The 21,266-nt window shown below is 41.8% G+C and overlaps 1 pseudogene; it reads left to right on the forward strand.

Annotated features, from left to right (window-relative positions):
- Positions 1 to 502: 502 nt before the first annotated feature.
- On the forward strand, positions 503 to 9,368 carry LOC142442230 (inositol oxygenase pseudogene; annotated as a pseudogene).
- Positions 9,369 to 21,266: the final 11,898 nt, after the last annotated feature.

Consider the following 21,266-nt stretch of genomic DNA (forward strand, 5'->3'; position numbering starts at 1 on the left):
AGTAATTCCTCTTGGATACATTGCACTTGATCAAACGCCATCAGGCCTCTTGCGCCTTCCTCACCATCAAGTTTACATCACTTGTTGCTCTCCTATCCTGCTTTTGTTGGCTCCCCCTTTCTTTCCCCTGCCTCCCCATCTCCTGTGTCCCTTCCGGAACCATCAGTCCTGTTGTTTTCTCCTCAGGATTGTTTACCCCGCCTACCTTATCTACAAAGACATGCAAGAAAAATATTAAGTACAAAAAGAAACCAACAGCAAAAAAGAAAAGTCTATAAACAGTTCCCGGTTTGTTTGTTGACTTTTATGAGTGTTTGCCAGTTGAGTCTCATGGGATGTTACACCCTGGCTCCAAAGTCAATTTTTTGGATTCCTCAGGGACTTCATTGCTTTACTCCCCTTTTTGTTCTGTCGAACACCCTTAGTGTTTCTGCCCGGTATGGTGTGGTCACATTGGAGACAATGCTCACACCGTGTCTTCGGTGTTATGCCCTGTAGCGCTATGGGTCAGTGATGGAAATCGTGCCTCGTGCTGAGGCCAGCCCTATGGTCCTCTCTGTGCATTGGCTGCTCCAAGTAGGAATATCATCCTTGGGCTTGGTGGACCAAGGGTGTGTTCTACTCTCTCTTTCACTCATAGTTTGCTCCCATGTGCTCTGTTCAGAAGTGCTCCTCTCCCAGAGCTGTAGCTTCAGTGTTGTCCTTTGTAGTCCATTTTCTTTCAGTGCTCTCCATCAGTCACCCTGGGAACCATCAGACTGATGATTCTTCAGGCAGGGGGGCTGGACATGTAGCTGGGATTGGGGCTTCCCCTGAAGACCTCTCTATTGGATGGCTGCATCATGTTGGTATGTTGAATTCATGTCTTGGCACACCAGGTTGAGGTCTGGTCCCTCTCTCTCACTCCTGTGGAGATTTAAACAATACCCTCCCCATGGATGTATTAGTGTCCTGTTCCCCTACTACCCATGCCTCCCCCACTTTTCTTGCTTTCCCCCTCCTTTTTCATTGACTGTCATATGTATCCCTGGATTGGGTCTGGCCCCTGCCATACTAACCCGGACTTCACCCCAGGAATGTATGCATATAGTAACTTTCCCCCTATATCTCTTTTGCCTTTTAAGCTTACATAAGTGGACTTATGGTTTACTTCTCCTTTTACCCTTTGCTTATTTCACTTCACATAATTTCCTCCAATTTTTCCCATGTGGCAATGTGCTTCATGCATTCATCACTGCTTTTCAGGGACGTGTAGTACTCCAGTGTATGCATGCACCACAGTTTTTAAATCCATTCATCTGTTGATGGAATTTTGGGTTGTTTCCAACTTCTTGCGATTGTGAACTACGCCATGATGAGCATTGGGGCACAGATATCTGACTGTGGTTCATTTATTGCCTCTTCTGAGGATATGCCAAATAGGGGAATTGCTAGGTCCTATGGTAGCTTGATTTCTATCTCTTTTACACTTCACCAAATCTAATTCCATAATGGCTGTACATACATACAAGTCCACCAGCAACGGACCAATGTTCATATCTCACCACAGCCACTCCAATACTTGTTACTCTCTGATTTTGTGAATTGATAGAATTCTGGCTATCTTTGAGGGTGTTAGGTGGTATCTCACAGTTGTTCTAATTGGTATTTCTCTGATGGCTAATGATCAGGAACATTTTCTCATATTTACTGGGTATTCAGATTTCTGCCCTTGTGAAATTTCTGTTCAGGTTCTTTGCCCATCTCCTCAGTGGGTAATTAGGTGTTTTGTTTTTTTTAAGCTAGCAGAGTGTTATATATTTTAATAAGGCGTTTGTCTGATGTGTCATTACTAAAGATGTTTTCCCAGTCTGTCAGCACTCTCATCACTCTCTTGCTGAATTCATTAGATGTACACAGGCATTTTATCTTCGGTATACCCCTCTTGCCAATTAGTGACTCAACTGTATTTGTGTCCTTACCTATATCCAATAGCCTAGATATTCCCTGCACCAAAGTTCTCAGGTTGGTCGCAATTCCCTCATTGATTGTCATAATAGTTTGGGCTTTTACCACAAGGTCCATGATCCACCTTGAGTTTAATCTTGTGCGTAGAGTGAGATAAGGGTCTTGATTCATTTTTCTGCAGATAGATATCCATTCTTTCAAGCACCACTTGTTGAAGAGGGCATCTGCTTCTAATTTGATATCTTTTGGTCCTTGTCAAAGATCAGTTGTCTGTATGCTGATGATTTTATTTCTCGGGTTTTAGTTCCTTTCCAATGTGTGTTAGGGTCTCATCCAGCAAGACCCTCACGCGGTGACTTGGAGAGGCAACGAACCTGGATGGCAAAAAGACACAGAGACGTGGGGCAAGACAAGTGCTGATCAAGCCCCTTTATTTTGCCAAAACTCTGGGTATATATTCACAACAGAGAAGGTAGTGGGAGGCACATATTCCAATGAAGCACACTGTGTAACAACCGCACACTGTACAACAACTAATCAGCCACATGTTCCCAAAAAGGTACAAAGGGTGCGCAACAGTACTCAAAGACGTCCATGGTGACGTCCCCATGCAAATCAAGGCTTACCGGGTGAACTTATCATGATGTCCCTAATATGGTATATCTGCAGTTCAATGGGTGCTCAGTACTTTGACTAATGGCAACAAGGTCAGTTATCGCAATTGCTCATGCGACTGAGCACGTAGTTTGGAATGTGGAGGCGAAGTTGGGCAGGAAACAAAGCCTTGCTGTTAGAAAGCGGCCAAGTTTCTGCTGCGTGTCTGAGGCCAGGGTCTCAATGGCTATCGGCACCCAACAAATGTGATAGGATTTTATCCTCTCCCCATACGTATTAAATGTATATTCTGACCAAATGATCTGACATGCTGGAATTATTTTGAAGGAAAATGTGGCATCAGGTTTGGGAAAAAATCATATTAACAACCTTCCATATGCAAGTGACAAAACCTTGCTTGATTGAAGATTGGCTTGAAACATTTGCTGATAAAGGTCAAATACTGCAGCCTTCAGCATGGACTACAACTCATTATAAAGAAGACCAAATTCCTCATAAGTGGACTAATAAGTAATATAATCTGAAATCAATAATATATTGGTATTGTCAATAATTTCATCTGGCTGGCATGCACAATAAGTGCTCATGGAAGTGAGACATACTAGTGTTAGCCACTGACATGCCATCTTTTGACTGCCGGATGACCTGCTCCGTCCTCCTCTCATCTGGGAAAGTCCCGCTAGAGAATAATTTTGGAATGCACTCATGTTCTCCGGGTCAGAACGTTGTAATTAATAATATTTTTGCTTTTAATGTTGTAACCAGTAGATTCCTATTTTTATGTTATTAAACAGAATGTTATAATCCATGCTATACTGTGTAATGCTCACTAGCTTTAAAGAATAATAACATTAATATTGCTTTCTGCTTCTGTCCATGCTTGCATAAGTCCTAGACAAATGATAAATGAGTTTTTGCCTTTATAGATGGACTGAAATGTCTACTCGGGACTCCAATCAAAGAATCGCTTTTAAATTCTAGCAGTCCGGTTATAACCGAATAAAGCCTCTTTTAAATTATCGTAACATTATAGTGGCTGTCATTCATTTCAAACCACAACAGGAGCAAAAGTCAAGAAATCAAGTGAACCATTGGATTGGATGACTCTGCTGCATAAGACTTCTTGAAAGTGTTGAATAAAAGGATGTTACCTTGAGGATCCTAAGGTACACCTGCCAGAGATTTGTTATTTTCTGTTTCTTGTTTACCCCCTCAAACTCTTTTATTAGGACATAATCCAGACACATCATTCAATAGTTGTCATGTCATGTGACTAACAAAATCAGCTTCAAGCATTTTCTTCCTTCTTTTATTTGATATCAACTCCCCACTAGCTCCCAGATCCCATGTTGTGCCTTCCAGGACCCCTAATGTAGTTATAGTTTCTACAGAGTCACCCACCCTGGGTTCTATATAGCAAAACTACATAGAAAAATATATAAAAGAGTCAAGATGGCTGCTAACTATAACAACAAGGACAAACTGCAATTCAAAAAGCAAAAACAGAAAGTATAGAAAAACAAGATTAAGATCAAAGAGTACTGAAAGGGAGAGCAAATGATGTTTTTAATTATTCAAGTCAGAGTTTTTATTTCAATCTACTATTATCATCTCTGACTGATAGCCAGGTTATTCCTATCCCTTAATTATGGTCAGACAGAAATCACAGAGACTTATTGCATGTATAAATCCTGCAAATGTGTTTTGGTCTTTGACTGTCATCCATAGCCCTCTTAAAATCAGTGTTTAAAACTTGGTAGGGCGTGGTCAAGGGTAGTGCAACCAAGAGGAATTACTGAAACCCAAATGAAGACTGAGCATGATAGTCGGACAAGAGGAAAGTCAAAGGAAATAGAGGAAAGAGCTAGGAGGCAAAGGGCATTTATAGAGGTCTAAATAAAGGCATGTAAATATTTATATATACATTTATATATGATAATGGGGAAATACATCTCTGTGCATATATTTATAGGTTTAGTACTAAGGTAGCAGATGGACATTGGGTCTCCACTCAAATACTCCCTCAATGCAAGAATATTTTGTTCTATTAAACTAACATTCAATGAAACTCACCCTCTTGACACAATCACTGAACACAAAGCGGGTGAATAAGTGAATGTGATGAAGAAAGCTGATGGTGCACAGCTATCAAAAGATACAGTGCCTGGGGTCTTAAAGGCTTGAAGGTAAACAAGCAGCCATCTAGCTCAGAAGCAACAAAGCCCACATAGAAGAAGCACACCAGTCTGCGTGATCATGAGGTGCCGAATGGATCAGTTATCAGGCATCAAAGAATAAAAAATCATATCATTCTGTGCTCACCTCCATGATATGATCGCTGAAGACAAATTGGTGCATAATCATATGTGGTGAAGAAAACTGATGGTGCCTGGCGATCAAAAGATATAGTGTCTGGGGTCTTAAAGCTTGAAGGTAAACAAGCAGCCATCTAGCTCAGAAGCAACAAACCCCACATAGAAGAAGCACACCAACCTGTGTGATCATGAGGTGTTGAAGGGATCAGTTATCAGGCATTATCAGAACAAAAAAAATCATATCACTGTGAATGCCGGGGGGAGGGGAGGAGTGCAGACTGGAGACCCAAAGCCCATTTGTAGGCCACTGGACAACCCCTTACATTGTCTCAGGGAGGAGATGAGCCAGACAGGATGTCGTGCAGCAACAATGGAGCATAGTTCCTAAGTGATCCCCAGACCCCCATACACACTATCATGATCCCAATTCTACCTTACAAATCTGGCTAGAACAGAGGGTGTACACTGGTACAAATAGGAACTGGAAACACAGGGAATCCAGGGAAGATTATTCCCATCAGGACCAGTGGTGTGAGTGGTGATACCGAGAGGGTGGAGGCAGGGTGGTTTGGGAAGGGGGAACCAATTATAAGGATCTACATATAACCTCCTCCTATGGGGACAGACAACAGAAACGTGCGTGAAGACAGACGTTGGACCGTGCAAAATATGACAAAATAGTGATTTCTAAATTATCAAGGGGTCATGAGGGAGTGGTGAGGGAGGGGATAAATAAGGGACTGATGCCAGGGGCTTAGGTGAAGAGTTAATGTTTTGAGAATAATGAGGGCAATGAATGTAGAAATTGCTTTACACAATTGATGCACGTGTGGATTTTGATAAGAGTTGTATGAGCCCCTAATAAAATGATTTTATAAAGAGGCACAGACAATGGTTATTAGAAAAAAAAAATTGAGCTCTGATACCATTCTCTCCTGCAGAATTGGATGTTACTATTGACAATCCTTGGATCAAATATGTTGGTGTTATTCTTCCATGTGGGCTTAGTTGATGGTACACCTAGATCACTGCTTATTTGAAAACAAGACTTAAGATTCCAGACACTATTCTTTCTGATAGATACCATTTAATTTCTTCACCACACTTTGCTGTAGCAACTACATCTTCTGTATTTCCTTCAAAAGGGAATTTTGTAAGAATTAACTGTTCTTAGAATGTAGCTAGGGTTAAGTATGAGCTCCACATCCATCCCTTACTCTGTTTATTCTATTCACCTCTGTTTCACCTTAGAGACATCTTGTTATTTTATGGCAGAGAACTTTATCAATCATCTCTTTGAAGCATAAGGTAATTTTGTTTATAGTGTCATTGATTCAGCCCAGGATAATATATTTAAAACACAATTAAGAAAGTGTAATTGAAGAAATGTACAGCCTTAGTATTTTCAATTGCCTTTGAAAAGTGAATGTGAAAGTTGAACATTCTTCAGTGCATACAAAGGAAGACTGAAGAAGAATCAACGTATTATAATATAGTAAAGGCAAAAGAACATTAAAAGTACCATGGACTGCCAAAAGTTAAAACAAATGTGCCATTGAAGAAACATGGCTACAGTGCTCCTTAAAGGCAAAGATGGCGGTATTTTGCTTATGTACTTTGGACATGTTATCAGGAGAGACCAGTCCCTAAAGAAAGACATCACATTGGGGAAATTAGGGCAAGTGAATGATAAAGAAATCTCCTCAATGAGATGGACTGATGCAGGAGCTGCAAAAAATGGGCTCAAACATGAGAACATTGTCAGAATGGCAAAGGACTGAGTCATGTCCCTTTTTGTTAGACACAGGTTTGCTATGAGCTAGAACTGACTCAGTGACACCTATGAAAAATCAACTACATTTGTGACAAATTATTGGTTTACAACATAAGCTCTTCCCTGTTGGACCATTACATAAGTGTCAGAGTATATTCATAATCTATAGCAGAAATTAAACACTCATCTTTGTGTTCTTTAATGACTTACATCTACCACACGGGACTAAGAAGACCTCTCTAGGACTTCCAATGCTCTAACTTTTAAAGGGAGGTGAGTTTTATCTTTCTCTGCTAGAGAGATCACATATTCAAACCTATCAGTTGATTGGTGGGGCTTGATGATGTCATCCACTCCTGGAAAGATGGCCAGTCCAAAGAGGTATTTGGAAGTCCTACGTGGGACTTATATTCTTTTTCATAAGTTTGAAGAGGCACAGAGGGTATAAGCTTGAACTATGGAAAATGAGCTACACAGATAAATATCCACAATGACTGAACCAGATTTCATATATGAGCATCTGGGTGATAAAATCATTTCTTAACCAATTGCTTAATTCACTCTCACCCTCCAACACATTCCTCACAATTTTTTATATTCTTTGAATCACAGTGGGTAAGGTGTGATGACTGAAACTTTGTGTAACATGGCTGAGTCAGGATTCTAAGGCATTGGTTCATGATGATGGAATCCGCCTGGTTGATAAGAGTTCATAGAATGCCATCTCTTTCATGATGAGACCTACTGTGAGCAGCCAATGAGGAGGAAGATAGCTTCCTTGTGGGTGTGCTCTTATCATTTAAAATGATTCTCTGAATGGTCTTTAGCTTTGTTCTGGACCTGGACACTTCATCTGATCTGAAGGTTTGGGGACTTGAGACAAAATCCTGCAATTATTCTTGTGTTTCTGGAAGTTGTCGGTCTCAAGTTGCTTGAGAAAGAAGTCTGCCATCTTACCTCCCATCTTGCATTCATCAGCCACTGGATATACTTGATCTAGGATAAGAGTCAAGACAGGAATCTGAGCCTTGTCAGCCTCTGCAACTGTGAGCTGAAATATGGAGTAACATGAAAACTGTCTACATTAGTGGGTCTCACCCTGTGGATTGCCACCCCTTTGGGGGTAGAATGACACATTCACAGGAGTCGTCTGATTCATAACAGTAGTAAAATTATAGTTATAATGTACCAATGGAAATAATTGTACGGTTGGAGGAACTGTATTAAATGGTCATGGTATTAAGAAGATTGAGAACCACTGTTCTAAATGGTCCTGAGAAGCTAAGTTTGGAGGGGCCAAGAAGTTGAAGGCCTGGGTCCTTAAACTTGGCTCTCCTTGAGGCCATTGTGAATTGAGGTCACTCTATTTTGCATTATGAACATATGGATATACTTGCTCTACTCATTATAAACAGAGTAACCAGATTAGGGTGTCCTGTTTACCCTCAATCTCTTTAACACCTCAATACCTATTCAGGGACTTGGTGTGTCTTACTATCTTTTCTTTGTGTAATTCTTCATTATGTGTATCAACTTGCTGGGGTTGAGGTTATCTGTAGTGTGGCAGGCATGTAAGTATGTCAGTTTTGGAGCTGTGCTCCAGTGTGGGCTTATTCCTCCATTTATCATGAGCTGGAGGCTTCAAAACCACCAGCTTCTGCAATTCAGAGAAATAACAGTTGGCTCCCCTAGAGACATAGAGCAGTGTTTCCCAAGGTACATGGTACTGCCCACTGAAGCAAAATGGAAATGTCCATTCAGTGTAAAAGTGATACCAATGTTTTTTAGAGGGGAGAAAGATGGGGCTTACTACTCCCATTAAGGATTGCAGTCTTGGATGATTACATAAGACTGGCTAGGTCTGTTGTGGGATACACAATTTCTCTCTGGCTCCATACACTTGAAGAGGTCCTGGAACCCACAATGGTTGGCCAGCTGAAGATGGAGCCCGAAATGGGCAAGGGGAAGGCCATTTTCTGAAACTACACTTGTGGCCCGATGCTGGACCTCGTCTTTGCCAGCTACAGACTCATGCACACACACGAGGCGGTGGACTTCATCAGAGGGAAGCACGCCCACTTCGGAACCTGCTCCTCCAAGGAGATGACAGTCCTGGAGGCCATAGACCTGCTGGACCAGCTGGTGGATGAGTCGGACCCGGATGTGGACGTCCCTACCTCCTCCCATGCCTTCCAGCCTGTGGAGGGCATCCGGAGGGCACATCCCCACAAGGACTGGTTGTACCTGGTGGGGATGCTGCATAACCTGGGGAAGGTGCTGCCCCTGGCCAGGGAGCCCCAGTGGGCCGTAGTTAGAAACAACTATCCTGTGGGCTGCTGGCCCCAGGCCTCTGTGGTCTTCTGCGACTCAACTTTCCAAGACAATCCAGGCCTCAGCGATCCTCTATACAGCTCTGAGCTTGGGATGTACCAGCCTCACTGCAGCCTGGGGAATGTCCTCATGTCCTGGGGCCATGATGAGTATATGTACCAAGTGATGAGGTTCAACAAATTTCCTCTAGTTCCACTCCTTCTATGCGTGGCACACCGGTGGTGACTACCGGCAGTTGTGTAGCCCTGAACATGCCGCCCCGGGTTCAGGAGTTCAACAAGTTTGAACTCTACATCAAATGCCCAGACCTGCCTGATGTGGACATACTGCACCCCTATTACCAGGGGCTCATTGGCAAGTACTTCCCCAGAGTCCTCAGTTGGTGACCATCCTGCATGCCCAAGACAACCTTGTGATCATGGAGACAGGCCTGACCCACCCCACTTCCTTGATAGACCCCACCCACCTGACTGTGCTCAGGTTTGCATCAATAAAGACCTTAAAGTGTCAAAAAAAAGTACAATCTTGGAAACCCATAAGGGCAGTATACTCTGTCCTACATGGTTGCCATTCATCAGCATTGACAGTGACAATAAGCTATTTTTATACATCATTGGGGACTATAGGCTTTATTACAAAAGTTTTCAATTACCAGCAAGGGTGTAAGTTTTCTGTTTTTCTAAGAAGGGGCCTCAATCTAGGGACAAGAAGTGAAGAAACCAATGATATATAACGTTGATTAACTTCGAGAGCAGTTAAAATTTGCTCTACAGGATGGCAATGAGGGGAATAGGACTAAATGAAATGGGGCTTGATTTACTTCATTTTAAATGACACAATGTGGCATCCTTGAATGGATCTAGTATGATGGGTCTCTTTCAACAGTCAAGAGTGCCTGTATTTCTGGAGATCTTCATGAATCTTGGCATCCAAGTTTCACTGGGTCTAGAAGATTCCAAGGGCAGGGACCTTGGTTTCCAAGAACATGCTTTGCTCCTGCCTGTTATTATATGAGGGTACTAGAATCCTATCTGTCTGCTGGCCTCTATTCTCATATTGTGTAGAAGAGAGAAATTAAGCTAGCAAGGTGGATTGGGGTAAAGCTGTTGATGTCAGATGCATCCTGTAATCTTGGCCTCCAAATGGCCACATTATCATACCAAAGATAACTTCATCCTCATGAACCTAATCCAAAACAATCCCATATGCATCACAAACATGAATGTCTTAAAAATGACAGAAACACAGAAGCAGAGGTTATGAGTTAGGAAACATGGTAAAGAAGAAATGACATTAGCTACCTATGTGTGTGATGATTGCATCCCAAGGTCCATTAGGATGGCTGTGAGCAAAATGTACAGTCAGAAATATGGTGGTTGCTCATTGAATCAAATAATCAGATGGCTTACTACGCAGGATAGACGAATACAAGAGGAATGACTGTTCACTCATCAAATGGAAATGTTGAGAACTATATTGAACCACAATGCTCCCTGTGATGGAATATCTGTGCAAATACAAGAAAATCTTGCCAATGCAGTGAAGAGTCAAATTTACCCACCAATCACTAATGAAGAAATTAAAGAATTCTTCCAACCACTTCAGTATGAAATTGACCTACCATGCAGTCAAGTAGCATAGATAATTATTGGTAAGTGGAATGAGAGATTAGGAAACAGAGGAAAGAAAAGCAGTTGGAAAACATGGTCCTTCTGATAGAAATTTGGAAATCACATATACCTTTGTAAAAACCACAAATGGCTGCTATACATATAGACTTATACCAATGTAATTCACTGAAGTAAAATCAAGTACGTCTGTGGAAAATGTTTTAGAGTACAAAAGATACCCCAGTCCCAAATATAAATTAAGGACTACATTTACTCAGCCATAAGGACAAAAAGATGACACAAAACCACAGATACATAATGTAGATGAGGAATGCTATTAGCACAAAGTCATAAGAGCATTAAATATTCACAGTCAGGTTGTTACATCACTAAGACACAGAATACAGGAAACTTTCAAATTCATGAGTAACTGAAAGTTCATTAATCACAATAGAATGGGGGATTATAGAAGCCCAAAGAGGAGCAAAATGTCAACACATGCTTAGAAGATTAGCCCTTCCAAACAAGGCAGTCTGGGAAAGATGGCTAGGTTACAACTTTTGTGTATACAACCTCGAGTACTGTACTATCCGTCAAGGACACACACTCAATCTGCTAAGGGACTGCTCTATAATGCCTTGACTGTATAGAGGGTAGAGGTAATACACTCTCTAATGTACTCTACCTGAGGGCAAGATTATTTACTTCATTGTGACATCATCTCAAGGAATTCATTGATGTGAGTTTGTTTTTTGGTTTTTGACTTTGTATGTTATGTATACCCTGACCAAAGTGAAATTATAAAATGTAAGGCCAAACATAATAGAGATTTTGGAGGAGCTTGTTATCTTCAGTCAAAATCAAGCTGGGACCATGAAGCTGAAGACACGAGTCAAAGACATGAGAGCACAAATATAACCTTTGGTACATCACACATGAATATCAAGACCATCTCGCGTACAGATATGATTAATTGAACGCGAACAACAGGAAACTGGATCAGCTGTAAAATGTCATCAATAGCATTATGTATGAAGAAAGCAACATCATTGCCAAGACAGAAAAGAAAGAATGATCGAGGCGAACATCAAGGAGACTGATACCTACCACTGGTAGAAATGTAGGTAAAGCAAACGGAAGAAATGATGAAGGAAGAGCTGAACAGAATATTTTAAAGAGCAACTTAAGAAGACATTGAAGTATTGAACTGAAACACGTTACTCATGGGGAAAACCATCAACGTTATCATAGTGAGAACAAGGAGAATTTCATTCAGTATATGTGGTAGAGAAAAGAGAGGTGGGAATAGGCGCACCCCAAATAATCTAAAGAAAAATATTGGCAGAGCCATTTATAAACTGAATTGTTTGTGGCTTTCTTTCACCAGAGAACCTAAACATATAGTCATTTCTGCAAAGCTCTTTATTAATAGCTCTGTAATCAAGAGTGGATATTTTCATCCATCTGGTCAGAATTGAGGACAGGGGACTAAGCTCGCTCTCTTTAAATGTCTACAGGGGAACTCCCTTAAGTCTACCCTCCTTAAAATCTCTTCTTTTGGGGGTTGAGATGAAAGGGTTGGGGACTAAGCCTTAAACTTGCTCTTCAGACATGCGACTTTTGGCAGAAGTGTTGTGGCATCAAATAAATGATGAACACTATAATGCCTTGATAATTTAGAAGAGACTATTTGGTTATCACTGGACTGCTAGAATCTAAAAGTGACTCTTTGATTGCAGTTCTAAGTGGATATTTCAGTCAATCTTTAAAGGCAAAAGCTCATTTATCATTTGTTTAGGGCTTAAGCCAGCATGGACAAAAGCAGAAAGTAAAACTAATGTTATTCTTCTTTAAAATGAGTGAGTCCTACGGGTTACAGGATTGATGATAACATCCTGGTTAATAAAATAAAAATAGCAATATCCTGGTTACAACATCAAATTCAACAATATTATTAATTACAATTTCCTGATCTCCAGAACATAAGAGTCCATTTTAAAATCAAACACTGGTGAGACTTTCTGAGATGGGAGGGTGAAGGATGAAGATCATTCATTCAAAAAGATGGCGTGATTGTGACTAGTGATAGCCTGTCTCAGAAGAACAGATAATAATTTTAAAATGTTTAAAATTCTGTTGTGAAATAATTCTTTATTGTGACTTATGTGTGGATTTTGTTTGGGCCGAGTCCGAACCAAGGCAGCCACCTGTACCAGCTTCTCGAGAAGACAAATGACCTGGCTGAAATGGAAAGCATCTGCCTCCAGCAGTTCAAAAAGCTTACCTCCTGGGGCAGAACACAGCCTCTTCTCCCCAGTGTTCCAGGAAGCAAGTTTTCTGAGAACAAGATTATTTACTCACAGACCCCATCCTGGCTCAAATCCTGCAGCTACAGCACTAAAACCTCCCTTCCCCTTATCAACGCATATGTCCTTGGCTTGGACCCTATTTAAGTCCCACTGCCTCACTACCAGGTGCTATTTCCCTGACCTAATATGTTTGGTCTCAGAACCTTCCCAGGGGCTCAAGATGCCCCCATCCCTTTCTCTGCTCTCCCTTCCCTCCTGGGAGTTCTTTCCATGCCTCAATAAAATCTTTCTCAACTTCACATTCCTGGCTAAATTCTATCTCTGTTCTGCACCTCTGTTAAACCTCTAATATTTATTCATCAGTTTCATATTCAGTAATTTAAGTTATTTTCCAAATCGGCAATTGCTTGTAACTATCCATAGCCTATAACCCCTCCTGAGATATTAATGTGCTACCATTAGCAGGAACGCAGGATGCTAAGGCAAGGGACTTCAAGGGGGTCAGCAAACACATGAGCAGCTGCATGCATGTATAAGTGTTCTTTCACAGAAATTATCATCGGGGTCCTTTTGGCTGGTTCATTGTAATGTTCCTCAAAGAAAGCAGATAAGGTAGGCCATACGTACATTTTATTTTCAACCAATTATTATTTTTTTTGCCAAAGCTGACATTTCATGTGGAATGATTGTATCTTCTCAGACAATTCGAAGCATGTTACATTTGGTCCTTGCAGGGATCAATTGAACTCATTCATGATGACAAACACATCAACCAAGTAAGCTATATCTGCAGTTCACTTTTATCACTGAAAGGTGCTTCGAACTACGGTCTTGCTATCTGATTGAGAAACACTTTGAGTTCATCATGAAGCTCAAAAACACGTTTTAAAACTCCTCCTCTTGACTACCATCTCACTTCAGTGGGAAATAACAGACCATAACTCGGCATATCTAACTTGTTACACAGTTGGGAAAACAGTCGACTGTTTAAAGTGCTTGTCATTACAAAATTGACAGAAATTATGACGCTTTTCATCACTTCTTGTAACTCTTGTGGCAGCATCTTCATTGCTAATATTTGCCAATGAATCATACAGTGAGTCCTGATGAATTCTGGTGACTCATTCAGTACCAAACGTTGAAATCCAGATTGACATACTAGCATAACTGGAGCCCCATCTGTGAAAACACCACAAACCTTTCCCCAAGAGATCGTATGTTCTTTCAGAAACGAACCAAATGTATCAAATACTTCAAGTGCAGCAGTTGTCATTTCAAGAGGTTTACAAAAAAGAAACGCATCTTTAAAGTTGTCATTCATACACCTCACGTAAAAGAGTAACTTTGAACAGTTTGCAAGGTCTGTAGATTCATCAAGCTGGATACTAAATATTGGAATTGGAGCAGATTTAATTTCTTGGATTATCTGATCAAGAATATCAGCAGACATGTCAGCTATTCTCTGGGGACATTGTCATTAGGTGAGGAAATTTGTAACAAATTCATTTCCGATCAGAACCCAACAATAACTTTGGCCGCTGGCAACAATAAATTCTCAGCAATGGTGTGAGGTTTCATAGCTCTGGCGATTCTGAGTGCCACCAAATATGAAGATTCAACGGCTGCTACTTTTTCTTTGTGGTACTTGCTACCAATATCAAGTCTGGCTTTCTTGAGTCCATCAGCTTTGCTTATGAAATAGTTGGTATCCTTGCTGGCAAAGCTCCAATGCTTGTTATCAAAAAGGCATTTTAGTTTGTTTGGCTTCATGGATTTGGCTGATAGGACTTCACAACAAATACCATATTGCGGTTTCTCAATTCCTGCTGCAATGATTGAGGTAAAAACATACTGCAAAAAATTCCTACTGTATTTTCTTAATGTTCTTTTCTACATGATCCATTGTCATGTAATGGTTTGCTAGCGAAAATAATGTATAACAATAGTTTTAATAATACAAAAGATGATAGATGGCATAGTTCAGTCAATACAGTTCATTAAAGTTTCCTATGATTACGATTCTGTGTTGTTTTCTTTACATACCTGTTACCATCACAAGGGGGCAGTATTCACATCAACCACAGCTGAATATAAAAAGACCGATCAGCATCTAGATTAAGTTCCCATGGTACATATGTATATATATTTGTAGTTGTTGGTGATTTTACATTTACCCAGTAATTATAATTCATGAAATGTTGTTTTACCTTCCATACTGCTGCTTTCAACACAGGCGATGCTTTTAACAGAGTAGCTGCTTTCAACACAGCAGCTGCTTTCTACAGAGTAACTGCTCTCTGCACAGTAGCTGCTCTCTATACATGTATGACTGATCCATATAAGTACATTATGGTGCCAAAACTGTCATATACACCTGTATTTGTACATGATGTATGTAATAGGGTTGGCAAGATGATGTAATCACGCCGGGTACTGGTATGTGGGTGTATCTGCATGTGGGCAGTCCTGCCTGGAGACAGAGGAGCTGTCTCTTGGTTCCTAAGAACATTGGAAATATGTGTTTTCCAATGGTCTTAGACCACAACTGTGAAAGTGCCGTTTGATCCCCAAATAGGTCGTGACCCACAGGTTGAGAACCTCAGCTCTAGCATTATATAGGCTTCCTATTATTTATCACAGATGTAGACCAGAAATACATTCATGAATGTGAATTATATCTACAACCAAGTGCCCTATGGAGTTGAAAGCTGAAGCCATCTCCCCTGAGGAAGCATTAAGCAAGGACAGTACCATCTAGGTTGCTCCTAAACCACTGATAACAGAGTGCACTCATGAAGGAGTAACTGTGGGGTTTCATTCTCCTATTGACAGTCACCTTAGGTAAGATAACATATGGGGATGGAGAGACTACTGTGGCAGCTCCAGAGCCCTCACCTTCTGGTTTACTTCCTCACAGGTGTGCATGTGCCTTCTGGTTTACTTCGTCACTGGTGTGCATGCCCAGATGCAGTTAGTGCAGTCTGGGCGTAGGGGGGAAGTTTGGAGATTGGCAAAGTTATCCTGTAAGACTTCTGGAAACACCTTCGCCAGCTACAGTATGAATAGAAATTGACAAGCTCCCATAAAAGAACGCCTTCCGTGGATGGGATGGATCAACACCTACACTGGGGAGTCAATATATGTCCAGGGCTTTACACAGGGCTATGTCTTCTCCTTGAATGCCTATGTCAGCACAGCTCATCTATAGATTATCAGCCTGAAGCGTAAGGACACTGCCACCTATTCCTGTGTGAGACACACGCTGTGAAACCCACATCCTGAGAGCGTCAGGAAACCTGGGGATATGGCAGCTGTGCTCACTGAGGCAGTGACTTCGAATATTTCGCTGAATCCTTTATTTACCAGTAATGCACTTAGAAATCACAGACAAAGAAAATTACTTCCTGAGATTGGCCTTACTTTCCTGTGACATTAAATCACCCCTCAAGAGAGGAGTATAAAAGTACCTTGGTATGTAGCCTTTGTTCATATCCCTGTGTAAACACTGCCATTGCAGCACTAAGAACAATGCAGACTCTGTGAAGGGCTGATTCAACATCCCCAGAGACAATGACAAGAACACAGGTCATCTGCAAATGGAAGGTTAGAAAATAGAAGACAAGACCCTCTGTTACTCTGTGAGAACTTGAGAGGAAGTCAGTATGATCCCAGACACAAACTCCCTGCTGGGAGAGAGCTGGGCAACAGGGGGCGCTCAGGACCCACAGATCACAGGACACACTCAGGGGCAGGTGCAGAGGGACCGTTTCAGGGCTGGTTTCCTGTTGTGGTCTGGGGATGCTTCTCCATCTCGCTGTTTCCCCCAAGGGATTTCGCTATTTTTATGACATAGGAATACAATATAAGAAATATGTAAAATCAAACCTATTGCATGTGGGATGTATAATAATGGAATTGAGATCTCAACAGCAGAAAGTGGGGAGGGAGGAGCAAATTAAAATATTTTTTATTCGTATTATACATTACTTATTGATATGCTAAACTTGGCGGCAATTGCATTGTTCAAGTAATGTTTGATAATAGTTGTATTGATTGGATTTCCTTGAAGGCAGATATAATCCTTTCAAAGACTGTACTGTGTTTCGTGATGGGTTTAGTAAGATGCTTTCTGACAATGAATGCCATGCCATTCTCTTGACTGTGCTGTTCCGGCATAGTAAATCCTATGATTTTATGATTCACATTGGCCAATACCAGTCATTCCATTTATGCTCACTAATGCCTAGAATACCAATCAATATCATGCATCTCATTTATTTTTGACCACTTCCAAATTCCCTAAATTTGTAGTATGCAAATTCCAGGTTCTGGTCCTTAGAAGACTTTCTCAGTTGTTTCTCTCTACCTCGAGTCATGCTCCATCAGTAAATGAAGATGCTGAGGGCTCCACTCGCAGAGGATTTACCCAAATCATGTCCTCATGGCCATCTCCACTCCAAGAAATCAGCCTCTCTTCGGTCACATTTTAGGGCCCTCGAACTTGAGTAGTTTAAAAAATTTCCTACTTTCTTTGCTTAGGCTGTCAGTATTCAACAATGCTTCAAAGGTTTGAATAAGATTTTAGCAGCTTCTTCCTCTGAAGAGGGGAGAGGGGTCCTGTATTGTCTGTTCTTAGTCTGGAAGCTTTGTTGAAATCTGCTCCTTTTGGGTGACCCTGCTGGCATTACATATAACACTGACGTATATTCCAGCATGCCAGCAAAGCACAGGCCACCACAGTATGATGAGCTACCAGACAGGTGGAGAGAATATAACATTATTTCTTCAGAATATATAAAATAAGTTCTAGCTAATATTTTAAATACAATAAATAAGTAACAGCATAATGCAACCAAATAGTGGAGTATTTCAATTCACCATTTTCAATTATGGACTTAACATTGAAATAGACAGCCATAGTCTCAGGACTTCCACAAGTCTACCCAACCAGGAAGCCTAGTCTTTTTATTTTTCTTTTCTTTGTGTGTGTGTGTGTGTCCACTTTTTTATCCCGCTCTACCCCAAGACCTTCTAATGCTGTCTTTTCCAAACAAGTGAGTACTAATAGCAAGGAATCATCTATTTCTTCTGGTCTTAGAATTCAGGAGCTTCATATCCATGATTCATTACAGCATTGGATGAATGGTTTCCATGTGTCTTCAATGATCATCACTCTGGAAAGGGAGAGACAATTAGCTGCACCTCATGTGGTTTAAAGTCCCCAGTCACTACACTCAAAAACCAGATGTAGGACATTGTCTTCGTGGGCTGTTATGGCAGCGGTTCTTTGTGTTTCCTGAACCTCAAAGCCTCCTCAGAGAGAGAAAAGTTAACACACTGATGATTTTATTTAGTTTAGATCAGAGCATTTCAGAGAAACATTTAGGGACTAATTATGAAACTGGTGAAGGTGAAATATTCTCTTTATTGGATTTTTAACTTTTTTTCTGAACGGAGCTACAATGTCAGGGAGGCGGTAACAAGGGCCACGTTGACCATGAGTATTCAGAGTGATACACTCATCTTTGGCTTTAATCTGCACAGATTTGTCTGACACTCCGAGTAAAGCTGACATTCCCTGAGATTTTCCTCTCCTCAGGCAGCAGGAAGCGCAGGGCAGACCTGGGCGCTAGGACACACCTGAGAGTCTGTCAAAAGGTGACATTTGGGAGATCAGATTCTTCAAAGTCTTCACTAAGGAGACAGAGGTAATTTCTATCCTGGACATAATTCCCACAGACAATAAGGAGGGACTGTCTGCGAGGGCCCCAGGCTACTTGAGCTGCAGATTCACAATGGGTTTGAAACCATTACTCCCCGGGTGTGCACTGACAGTGGAGAGCCACCGTTCAAAACTCTCTGTGGGTGGCTGCCAGTGTGTGTGTGTGCATGTGCGTGTGTGTGTGTTGTGTTGTGTGTGTGTTGTGTGATGTTAGTAGGATCAGGTTCTGTCCTTCCTAGACGTGCCAAGACCCGCACCTCCCCTGCTTTGGGTTTCCAGGGTTATAAGGCTGGAGGAGTCTGACATGGAGGGCAGGGCAGAAATATGCAAAGTGGAAGACATCCATTTTAGACCCACAGGCTACCTCCACAGGGGAAGCCCCCTCATCACCCAGCTGGGGGCCACCGTGTGATTGCTTTCCATTTTTCTTGAAAGATGGGGTCTTTCACCCTAGATCACCTCACTGCTCTTCTGCCAGGTCAGGATCGCCACAGGGTTTGAATGGAGGGGTGGTAGGTGGTGGTGGTGGTGGTGGTGGTGGTGTGTGTGTGTAATCTCTGATCTCTGAATCCTATCTCCACAGGTGTCTGTGCTCAGGTGCAGCTGGTGCAGTCTGGGGCAGAGGTGAAGAGACCCTGGGAGTCTTTGAGAATCTCCTGTAAGATATATGAGTACAGCTTTACTGGAAGTTGGATCCACTGGATTAGGCAGCCACCTGGAAAGGGCTTGGAATGGATAGGAATGATTTATCCTAATAACGCTGACACCAGGTACAACCCATCTTTCCAAGGAAAAGTTACCATCTCCACAGACAACTCCATCAGCACCATGTCCCTGCAGTGGGGCAGCCTGAAGGACTCAAAACGGCCATGTATTACTGTGCTAGACACACAGTGAGAGAACCCCCTTCCTGAGAGGGGCAGAAATCCTCAGCCTGATGTAGCTGCAGAGCAGGAGTCTCAGAGCATCTCTCAGTCCAGCACCAGAGGACACAGTGTCTGCTGTCTCCTAAAGCGTGAGAACATGAACACAGGCCACTGACACGACAGGGAGACATCTTCCCACGTGGGGCACTGATGCCTCTTACTTGATTTGGTTTCTCTGGAGCAGCCCACTCTGACTTCTGAATAACAGCAGGGCTATAGAGCAGATGAGGTCAGCTTTCTTCATAAAATTCTGTGTTCAGCCCTTGCTGCCCTTGAAGAATGAGCGGGTGCGTTGTCGTAATAGGAAAATCCTCAGGTCAAATTTCCTGGCCTTTTTCTTACGAAAGACATTCCCAATATTGCTAGAAAATTTCCCCAATAAGTAGCCATGATATCCGTGTATATTCATTTGCTTCCTTTCTTACTTGACTCACCTGCCTGCATTCAACTTGATTTGGGAAACAGCTTTGTAGAAATCTCCAGGTGGAACCCTGGTGCTTTGACATGAGCAAAGTGCTCATGGGTCCCAACCTTTGACTGGTGAGTTACACTCATGAAAATGCTTGGTATAGTTTCCTGGGTAAAAGTGGCCTTACTAGGAGGAGACTCCGGAGCCTGCTCAGCCAGGGCGACTCAGTTCAGAAATGTCTATCTCCTTCCTTCCCATCTTTCTCCTGAAGGTGCTGGTTGTACCATGTGGTCAGTGTCAGAGAGAGGATAATTGGAATCGGATAAGGCAGCACCCAAGGAGAGCCCATGGTGTATGGAGATCTCCTACTATTGGTTAATGAGGTAGTGACCTTGACTCTTCCAAAAAGCAGTTCTCCCTACCTCTGACCTCTGAGGGCACTGAGGACACATTCGTGTGTTACAGTGCAGGTGGACACAGACAGAGAAGTCAGGGTGGCCCTCACATACACTATCCTGCAGGACAGCCTAAGTGCTGGGACCAGCAGGGGGTGCTCAGCACTAACAGCACAGCTCCAGGAGCAGGAGCAGGAGCAGGAGCAGGTGCAAGGCTGTGCTCAGATGCAGCTTTCTGCTTTGACGTCAGTTGCTTTTGTTCCCAACGCTCTCAAAGGTTCTGAGGGATCGCTATTTACAACCGCAGGAAGTGTACTAGTGTCTCCTAAATTGTAACAAGAAACTCTCACCGCCATCCAGTTGATTGCGACCCAAAGTGATCTTCTCAGACAGGCTTGAACTACTCCTGTAAAAGGTATTTGCATGGTAGTGGTCGTTCTTACGAAATTCTGTCGTGTGATCTGCAGGGTTTTTTTTCTTAGTTTCAACTTAATTTCTTGAAAATATAGAAAATGTGATGTTCACCATATGAATAAACCGGCAGTTGGATTCCCTGGCCCTTTGTGACACTGCAGTTTTCTGAAATGAGGGAGTCATTCTCTGGCCTGACAGACTCTTGATAGATTTTCATGAAGATAATGTGGTCTTTTTTTTTTCTTAGCATACACATAGATTGTTGGGATATATTTCTTCTATTGGCTACATTGATGGGCATTTCTCAACATAGTGTGATAACTTTTATATTTATCGTACATTTTGCCATGAATGTTGTTTTTTTTTTAACTCAGAAGATAACATAAGTATTTTTATTTCTTAATTTATTTTGCAATGTTCAATATAGGATGGACAATTCTGTTTTCCACAGAAAGTGAACACACTTTCTCTTAACAAACACCTTCATAATTACTTGTGT

Source organism: Tenrec ecaudatus, chromosome 3 (genome assembly GCF_050624435.1).
Source record: "Tenrec ecaudatus isolate mTenEca1 chromosome 3, mTenEca1.hap1, whole genome shotgun sequence".
Taxonomy (NCBI): Eukaryota; Metazoa; Chordata; class Mammalia; order Afrosoricida; family Tenrecidae; genus Tenrec; species Tenrec ecaudatus.